The sequence below is a fragment of the Tamandua tetradactyla genome, chromosome X, assembly GCF_023851605.1.
Source record: "Tamandua tetradactyla isolate mTamTet1 chromosome X, mTamTet1.pri, whole genome shotgun sequence".
Taxonomy (NCBI): Eukaryota; Metazoa; Chordata; class Mammalia; order Pilosa; family Myrmecophagidae; genus Tamandua; species Tamandua tetradactyla.
In genome coordinates this window covers 34,451,441-34,461,864 of record NC_135353.1, presented here as the reverse complement: position 1 = coordinate 34,461,864, position 10,424 = coordinate 34,451,441, and the positions used below count along the sequence as shown (strand labels likewise).

At 39.6% G+C, this 10,424-nt stretch overlaps 1 pseudogene; it reads left to right on the top strand.

The window, feature by feature from the left end:
• The first annotated feature begins 988 nt into the window (after nucleotides 1–988).
• Nucleotides 989–3,969, top strand: LOC143671771 (RNA-binding protein 12-like; annotated as a pseudogene).
• Nucleotides 3,970–10,424: the final 6,455 nt, after the last annotated feature.

Genomic DNA, 10,424 nt, shown 5'->3' with positions numbered 1-10,424 from the left:
CCTGTCCATTGTGGGGATAAATTTCATATGAACAAACCTCAAGATTGAGGGTTCAGCCTATTGATTTTGATGTTCTCACTGCTTGTGAGAATATTAGGCCTTCTCCAAATGGGGAAGTTGAATTTTCCCTCTTTCTCACCATCTCCCCAAGGGGACTTTGCAAAAACTTTTTTTACTGTTCAAATCAGTCTGGGATTTATTGGGGCATCTCTCTGGACAAACCTACAAAATCTCATGCCCTACTCAAGGTTCTATATACTCATGGTGTTCAATTAAACTGCCCATATAAATCAAAATGGTTTACAGTATCATCACATAGTTGTGTATTCATCACCATGATCATTTTTTAGAACATTTCTACTACTCCAGAAAAAGAAATGAAAATTTAAAAAGAAAATGCCATATACCTTCTACCCCATGTGTTAGTTTGCTAGCTGCAAGAATGCAATACACCAAAATCGGAACAGCTTTTCAAAAGGGGAATTTAATACATTACAAGTTTGCAGTTCTAAGGAAGTGAAAGTGTCCAAATTAAGGCACCAGCAAGAGGTTACCTAATTCAAGAAAGGCCAATGGGTCAGGAATACCTCTGTCAGAGGGGAAGGTATGATAGTCCCTTGCTCTTGGGTTCTGTTGCTTTAACTCTCTGTCCATGTGGGGGAACCTTCACTTTGCTTCTCTGGGGTTGGCTTTCATCTCTTGGCTTCCCTTGACTTTCTCCAAGTTTGGGCTTGCTTAACATCTCATGGCAACATCTGCTGGGCTCCAAGCATCTTCAAACATCCATGTCTCTGTTCTCCATGTGTCCACACCTGTGTAATCTCTGCACTGAAATTTCTGTCAGCTCTGAGGCTGTCATTTCTCTAGGCTCTGTTGCTTCTGTCAGCTCTGAAGTTTCTTTCCAAAATATTTCCTCTTTAAAGGAAATATTAAAGAGGAAATTTCCCACACCTGCCAGTTCAGAAATCCTCCTTGCGTTGGAGAAGCCATGGTCCCTGCTGCCTGGCCATCTCACAAGCCAGAAAGTGTAGTTACTGCTGCTACTTTCTGTTCATGAAAGCAACAAAAACAGACAGACATTTTCCACAGCCAGCATAGGAATGGCCCCTCCAAATATGGGGGCTTCTTTTGGGAGCCCAACATTTAGCTCAACCATTTGAGGACAGCCTCTCCAATGAACACAGTCCCACTGCCACCAATTTCTCCAATCCCAGCAATGCCATCTGTCATGGACAGGTACATATGTTAATTTGGCCAGGTGGTGGGCCCAGTCATCTGGTCAGGCAAGCGCTGGCCTGTCTATTGCTATGAGGACATTTCATGGACTTAAATCATGATTACGTTGGCTGTATCCACAGCTGATTACACCAACTAAGGGGAGTGTCTTCTGCAATGAGTGATGCTTAATCTAATCACCAGAAGGCTTTTAAGGAGGATTCAGCAGAGACAGTCACTCTTTCTGCTTCAGCCAGTGAGCCTTTCCTGTGGTGTTCATCCAGACCCTTCATTTGAATTTCCAGCTTCACAGTCTGCCCTATGGATTTTGGACTCTTCCATTCCCATGGTTGTCTAGCCAGTCTCTCTTGAGAGTTCACTGATGACGTTCATTGGTTACCAGCTTGTGGCCTGTTCTACAGACCTTGGACCCTTACATCCCCACTGTTGCCCAGTCAGCCTCTCCTGAGTGTTTGTTGATGACCTTCATCAGTTACCAGTTTGTGGCCTGCCCTAAAGACCTTGGACTCTACATTCCCACTGTTACATGAGACACTTTTATAAATTTTATATCTATGGATATCTCCTGCTGATTCTGTTTCTCTAGAGAACCCTAGCTAATACATCAATGCCATTCATTCCCCCAATACCAATTCCTCCTCAAGTACCTACAATGTCTCCCGTGCCTCCTGTGCCCCAATCTCTCCAGTCCCTTCTGTGCCACTTATGACCCCATTGCCACCTATGTCGTGCATGCCACCCTTGAATCTGCCACCCATGGTGCCTCTACCTGCTGGAATAAATGGCCCTGGAGCACCCATGAATATGAACAATAACCTGAACTGTATGTTTCTGGTTCTTTTGAATCCTGTTAATCCTATCCAGATGAACTCTCAAAGCAGTGTGAAGCCACTTCCCATCAACCTTGATAATTTGTATATCAGTGTACATGGAATACCCTTTTCTGCAATGGAAAATGATGTCAGAGAGTTTTTTCATGGGCTCTCTGAAGTGCATTTGTTAAAAGATCATATAGGTAAAAATAATGGGAATGAATTGGTTAAGTTTCTCTCCCCTAAAGATACATTTGAAGCTTTGAAATGAAACAAGATGCTGATGATTCAATGCTATGTGGAAGTTAGCTCTGCAACAGAGAGACAGTGGGTAGCTGCTGGAGGTCATATCACCTTTAAGCAAAATATGAGACCTTCTAGACAAATCTGTTCCCCTCCTCAGACACTTCCCAGGTCAAAATCTCCCAGTGGGCAGAAAAGGTCAAAGCAAAGATCACCACATGAGGCTGGTTTTGTGTTTACTTGAAGGGGTACCATTTGAAGCAAAAAACAAACATGTCACTGATTTTTTTAAAAGTTAGATGTTGTGGAAGATAATATTTATATAGCTTATGGACCCAATGGGAAAGCAAAAGGTAAAGGCTTTATAGAGTTCAGGAATGAGACTGACTACAAGGCTGCTTTGTGCCATCATAAACAATATATGGACAATAGCTTTATTCAAGTTCACCCAATTACTAAGAAAGGTATGCTGGAAAAGATCGATATGATTCAAGAAAGACTCGAGAGTTTCAGCTATGACCAAAGAGAAATGATGTTAAATCCAGAGGGGGGTGTCAACTTTGCCAAAGTCTGTCCCCACATTACAAATATCCCATTCAGCATTACCAAGATGGATGTTCTTCAGTTCCTAGAGGGAATCCCGGTGGATGAAAATGCTGTTCATGTTCTTGCAGATAACAATGGGCAAGGTCTAGGACAGGCATTAGTCTAGTTCAAGAATGAAGATGATGTAGGTCTGAATGCTTACACCATAAAAAACTTCATAGGAAAGAAGCTTTTGTTCACATGGTTACCCTGGAAGACACCAGAGAGATTGAGAAAAATCCCTCTGTCCAAAGGAAAAAGGTGTTAAAGATGCCTGTGCCAGGTAATCCTCCAGTTCCAGAAATACCTGCTGCTGGAGTACCTAATGCAGGAATGCCCGGTGCTGGAATTCCTGGTGCAGGAATGCCCAATGAAGGAATATCCAGAGCTGGAATGCCTAGTGCAGGAAATGAAGTGCATGCCTTCTTGACTGTAGGATCAAAGAGGCCAACAATGGGCCTCCATTTAATTTTCCTGATAATTTTGATGGGCCTAATAACTTTGGGCCACCACTCCCTACTATAGGATTAGGAGGGACCTTTGGTGATTCTAAGCCTAGTATGCCTTTGTTGGAAACAGTGGTTTGCCTGGTCTAGGACTGGATGGTCCAGGTTTTGGAAGAGAACCAGATAATTTAAGTGGGCCATCAAGATTTGGAGGGGGCCCTCAGAAGTTTGGAAATGGCTCTGGTAGTTTAGGTGGTCTCCCTACCTTTGAAAGTGACCCTCCTCATCTTGGAAATACCCCTGGACATTTGAGTAGGCTGCCAGCCTTTGGGCCTGGCCCTGGCCCTGGCCCTCACCCAATCCACATTGGCAGACCCCTTGGCCTTGGATCTAGTTCTGGAAAACCAGGACCAACAGTCATTAAAGTGAAGAACATGCTCTTCACTGGATCTATTGATGAGATTTTATATTTCTTTTATGGTTAGCAAATAATCTCAGGCTCAGTATGTTAAAAATACAATGAAAAAGGTATGCCAACAGGTCAAGCCATGGTGGCTTTTGAATCTCATGATGAAGCCACAGCTGCTGTCATTGACTTAAATGACAAGCCTACAGGCTCAAGAAAAGTAAAATTTGTATTAGGGTAGCTGTTCACATCAATTCTTTATGTAAAGTAGATCTTTGAAGTGCTGTGATTAATGCATCCATATTGTTTTCCTAGTATTTCCAAGTTAGAACCTGTGGACTGTTTCAATTGCGAGTAGATTGGTTTCCATAACAAAGAGTATTGGTTGTTTACAGAAGACTCACTATCAGGATAAACATTGCTGTATATTATAGTAGAGCTGTCTGAAGAGAACACAAAAATTATTTTGGTATACCATTAGAGAAACCTTTTGTAAAACTCAAATGACTACATAAAGCTTTTCAAGGCATTTAGATTGGTTTTGTTTTATATCATATGGGATGAAGAAAATAGAAATGTCAGTAGAGCTCATTAAGGGTGACCTTGAGAACTACTGAGAAGTTGGCTACTATTGGAATTTAGTTTAAAGCTGGACAGATTTGCTTTGTTATAGGGTCAAAACTTTGTCTAAGGTCCTGATTTTCTTTTAAAATTGAATAAAATCTCTGTATACAGAAAAAAATGAGGGAGGAATTAAGTCACTTCCAGATAAATAAAAGCTAGGGACTTCATCACCAACAGATGGGCCCTACAAGATATGCGAAAGGGAGATCTGCAGGTTGAAAGGAAAGGACACCAGACAACTGAAAGAACCTACATGTAGAAATAAAGATTTCAAGTAAAGATAACAACATGGGTAAATATAAATATTAATACTATTGTGCATTTTATTTGTAGCTCCACTTTTTACTTCCCACAGAATCTAAAAGGCAAAATGCATAAAGTTTAATGATATCAATGACCTTGAACTCAATGTATAAATATGCAATTTGTGACAATAACTACGTAAAGGTGCAGGGATGGGGAATATAGGAAGAAAGTTTATGTATGCTATTGACGTTTGGCTGTTATCAAAGCATGCAATATTGTTATAGACTTAGGATGATATACTTGAGCCCCATGGCAATCATAAAGAAAAGATCAGAGAATATGCAAACTTACAGAGACAGAAAGTAGAGAACAGGTTACCAAGGGTGAGAGGCAAAAGCAATGGGGATTCAATACAAAATGAGTAAAAGGTTTCTCTTTGGTGAGAAAGGAAAATGACTGTAATGGATGGTGGTAAGGATACTGCAACATTTTTAATGTGATTAATCACACTGAATGGTACACTTGCAAGGTTGGGATGGGAAAATTTTTGTTGTATATGTGTTTTCACAATTTAACAAAAAGGAAAGAGAAGCTAAATATACAATGACAGTTAAATGTAATACTGATACTGGATGGGATCTGGTTATGGAGGAGAAAAGGCTTAAAATGACATTATTGGGATGTAAGAAAATATTAGAATATAGAATGTAAGCTTTATATCAATGTTACATTTCTTGAACTTGATAACAGCACTTAGGGTGATTGCATGGGTGGGTATCCTTGTTTGTAGGAAATGTGACCAGATGTATTATGTATTCAAGGGCTATGACATGTGCAGCCTGGTCTCAAATGTTCAAAAGGTGGATAGATTAATGGATGGATGGGTGAATGGACAGACAGACCACAGATAGATAGATAGGTAGATAGATAGATAGATAGATAGATAGATAGATAGATAGATAGATAGATAGATAGATAAATGGATAGATAGGTGCATTGGGACTGGCAAAATGTTGAAATTCATTTGTCTGTGTATCTGGGGGGCTAAGGGTATGTTGGAGTTCTTATATATGTGGTTTATATTATTTTTGCCACTGCCCTGTAAACATGAAATTATTTCAAAATAGTTTAAAAAAATTAAAATCTCCCAAGATGGAGGACGTCACAGGTTTGTTAAGATGTTCTGCCAATAAGGGGCCTTAAAAAACTTTCAAAATAGCCCATCACCAGAAGAATGGATAAACAAAATGTGATATAGAAATACCACTGAATATTATTTAGTTGTAAAAAGTAATGAAGTTCTGAAAGTCTAGGAAGATGGCTGAACAGAGTAGCTCAAGATTATCCCTGCTCCACGGAAAAGTTAGAGAAGGGAGAGGAGGGCAACTGAGGTGGCAATTCGGGAGTGTGGCTGACCTGGGAGAGCATCTGCACCACATGGAGCAGACTTGGGTGCAGAGGTTATGGAACTGAGAGGCAGAAAGCTGGAGCCTGGCACAGAGGCACAGAACCCATAGGAGTGCACAGACGGGAGCTGGGGACTAGGGAGTAAGCCAGGCTGCATTCCTTGGGCACACTACCCTCACCAGAGCAGCCGCATGACCGGCGACTCACCCCATACCCCACATATGCAAACCTTGTCACCCACTCACATTCCCTGCACTCCAGACACCCCCACCCCAATAGCCCCCAGTGCATGTACCAGCCCCACAGCCCCACCCCAAGTGCAGCCCAATCCACCTCTCCACCACCCTTCCCAAGCACTACTTCCTGCTCCATGTTTCCTGCAGGCTGTTGCCAGTGCATAAAGGCTGTAGACATTAACCTCCAAAGCCAGGCTACCCAAGGTCCACTGCCCATAGGGTCACACAGCCACACTCTGCCCCGTCCCCCAAGCTCTGCACATTAGCTTACAACACTCCTAAGCCCACGCATGTGCACAGGTCCCCAAACATGTCATTCAGCTCTGGGAACCACACTTTACAGCAGTCCTACAACTGTACATGTGTTCAGCCTTCAGCAACAAATCCCAGCTCTAAGAAAGTGCTGACCTGCACAGCCAGGTCACATCTGCCCCCAATCCATGAAGGCATAATGCTGACCTGCTGTCACAGCTCTATGCCTTGAAATTTATAGCTTTTTTGTATATATGTTATTTTTCACAAAAAAAGAAGGAAAAAAAGCTATGGATTTAACAAATGAATATGACTGCTGAATCATTATGATATTTCTTTTAGTCTCCAGTGTCTTGGAGCAGCTAGAAGGACTAACCTAAAATTGTGGAACTGTAACCCATACCAAACTCTGAAATCTGTTCTACAGCTAACTGTTGTGGTACACTTTGAAATTTATTACTTTTTTGTATATATATTATTTTTCACAATTAAAAAAACAAAAAACAAGTGGGTCACACACACAAAAATGGATATGACTGCTCAATCATTATATTGATATTTCATTTAGCCTCCAGTGTCTTGGAGTAGTTAGAAGGAAAAGCCTAAAATTGTGGAACTGTAACCCATACCAAACTCTGAAATCTGTTCTATCACTCCTCATTACAATATACTTTGAATTATATTGCTTTTTTGTACATGTATTATATTTCACAATAAAACATGTTTAAAAAAAAATGAAGTTCGAATGCATGCTTCAATGTGGATGACCCTTGGAGACATCATGTTGAGTGAAATAAGCCAGACAAAAAGTACGAATATTGTATGATCTCACATAATATAAAATGAATAGAAGAAGAAAATTCATAGAATCAGGGCCTGGGAAGGGATAGGGAATGGAAAATTAATGCTTAATTGACACAGAGTTTCTGTTTTGGGTGATGGGAAAATTTGGTAGTGAATGGAGGTGATGGTAGCACAACACTGTGAATGTAATTAGCATCACTGAATTATATGTTTGAATGTGGTTAAAAGGGGGAAGTTTTAGTTATATATATATGTGTTACAAGTAAAAGAGAAATTTAAATCCAGGAGTGTACAACAGAGTGAACCCTAAAGTAACATGGACTATACTTAATAGTGCAATTATAATAATGTTCTTTCATCAATTGTAACAAAGATACCACACTAATGCAAAGTGTTAATAATAGTGAGGTTAAATGGGAATTCTGTACTTCCTACACTATTTTTCTGTAAATCTGAAACTTCTCTATTTAAAATTAGAAATTTTTAAGGAACATTTCTCTGCTGAAACTAGTGCTCAGCCTGGCCTTTTAGCTGTTCAAACAAGGACATACCCTATGCTTTGTTATTTGTAGCATCCTTATTGCAAAGGATTTTCATTTTATGGCATTTATATGGTTAATGAGGTAGGTAGGGAAATGTCAATATTTTAGTTGCAGTAAAGCACAGACAACAGGCAAATGCCACAGGAAAGAAAGCAACATCAGGCACTGTACACAGGAATCTGAGACCTTTGTTACAAACCCTCAAACCCCAGCATGGGTCTGGTACTGAGAATGAAGATTCCATACTGGGAAGTACTCATTTTTAAAGATGGCCATGTTTGAGGTCATAGCGAGTGGACTGAATTGCTTTAATGGGGACAATATAAAATCATAAATTTACTAAACAAGTGCTATGAGAATGACTTTGCCTTTGCTTGTGATGCATTTACCCCGGAAGGAAAGCAGGTAAACATGGCTGTGATTTTCATTAAGCTATAAAAATTGATGAAGCCAATTATCTGTCTCCTGAAACTAGGCCAATATAAGGAGGAAGAGAAAAGAAAAAGCTTGGAAATGGAAATGGGGTACTGACAATGGTGTGAATGGTATCCGGACAGGCTCTAATTTTCACAGAGGCCCACAAACAGGAGGGTGTCCTTATGGAAGTACAAAATTTGACTGAAGTAGTCAGCTTTTATTAAGCACCTTCTGTTTCTGTAAGCCTTTGTGTTGGGCCCTATGGGGGATGAAATTAAAATACAGGGTTCCTGGTTCCTGCTATGTAGAAATTTACAGGATGGTTAGTAAAACCAAGTGAAAAATATCTGAACTAACAAAACAATTACAAAGTGGTATAAGCTGAAACAAAGTGCATATTAGCTTCAAGCATGCAGGAAATGGGGAGTCAGGTAATCATGATACTATGTATGTGTGTTTCTGTGCAGACTTGTGTCTGTGGGGGAGGTGGGCATCCAATAATCTTGGAAATGGAGCTTCACCCTGAGGAAATGTAAGGACTGGATTGTTGGAGGAAATGAGGCTTATCTCACACAGAGCAAAGGATACAGAGGCAAAAATATCCACCATAAGCAATGTTGAAAAGAATTTTCAAAATCATGCTACTTAGAATAGTGGGTCTTTATGAGCAAGGCTGGGATAAGGAGTTAGGCAACTGCATGCAGACATTCGTAGTGGGGGAGAAAGTTGGATAACTCAATTAAGACTAATCAAAGGAGAGCTTGAAAAAGCGATCCAAATCCCAAATACTTAATAGTGAAAGATTGAAAGCTTTCCCCTTCAGATCAGGAACTGGACAAGGATGTCCACTTTATTACTTCTATTCAGTTTGGTACTGGCAGTTCTAGCCAGTGCAATTAGGCAAGAAAAAGGAATAAAAGGTATCAAAATGATAATGGAAGAAGTAAAACTATTTCTGTTCACAGATGACTTTATCTCATATGTAGAAAATCCTAAAGAATCCTTTAAAAACTATTACAAATAATAAATGACTTCAGCAAGATTTCAAGATACAAGATTATATGCAAAATTCAATTGTATTTCTATACACTTGCAATGAACAATCCAAAAATGACATTAAGAAATCAATTCCACTTACAAAAGCATCAAAAATAATAAAATAGGAATAAATTTAACAAAAGAAGTGCAAAACTTGTGCTCTGAAAACTACAAAGCTTTGTTGAAAGAAACTAAGATCTAGATAAATGGAAAAACATCCCATATTCAGGGGTAGGAAGGCTTAATATTGTTAAGGTGGCAATACTACTCAAATTAATCAACAATTATATGCAATCCCTGCCAGAATTTCAGCTGATTTCTTTGCAGAGATTGACAAGCTGATTTTAAGTTCATATGAAATTGCAAGGTTCCCAGGATAGCCAAAATAATCTTGAGAAAGTACAAAGAGGGCTCACATTCCCCAATGTCAAAATTTGCTGAAAAAGCAATGGCAATCAACACAGAGTGGTACTGGCACAGAAACAGGTTGAAGGAATTGACAATATTTTAGTTTTTCTCTGATTTTGAGACATTTATGCTATAATAATATTTTATTTTGGTGGAATATTTGTTTTAAGAGTCAATCATTGGAAATTTGGACAAAATACTGTTTTGAAACCATGGGTGATATAGCTGAGAGTAATAAATAAAACTCAAAATTCAGGCTAAAACTTATCAGGATTTCTTGCTCTCCCATAGCAAAAATCCTTTTCTGAGCTCATTTTACAAGTAATCAAACAGCCACACAAGGGAAATCAGAGAATTAGCAGACACACAGATTCTTGTCCCTTGAGCTACCCCTGAAACACTAGGAATAGAAATCACCTTCCTCTGAACCAATATTACAGGGATGAGGAGTCATCAGGAGAAAATGAAATATGAGGGGCTTCTCAACAAGGAAAATAAGATCTGGCCCACAGGCATATTTCTACTATAGATAGACAATTCTATAAGCAACCAATCAGAATATACCAATCTGAATCCCCGTCACTGTTCCCACCTCCCTGTTTCCATCCTATAAATTTCCCTTAGTTCTTGGATCAGGGAGACAGGTTTGCTCTTGCCTCCCATCTCCTTGCTGGTCGAGGTCACAATAAAACACTTTTGGAAAAAAAAAAGAATAGATTGAA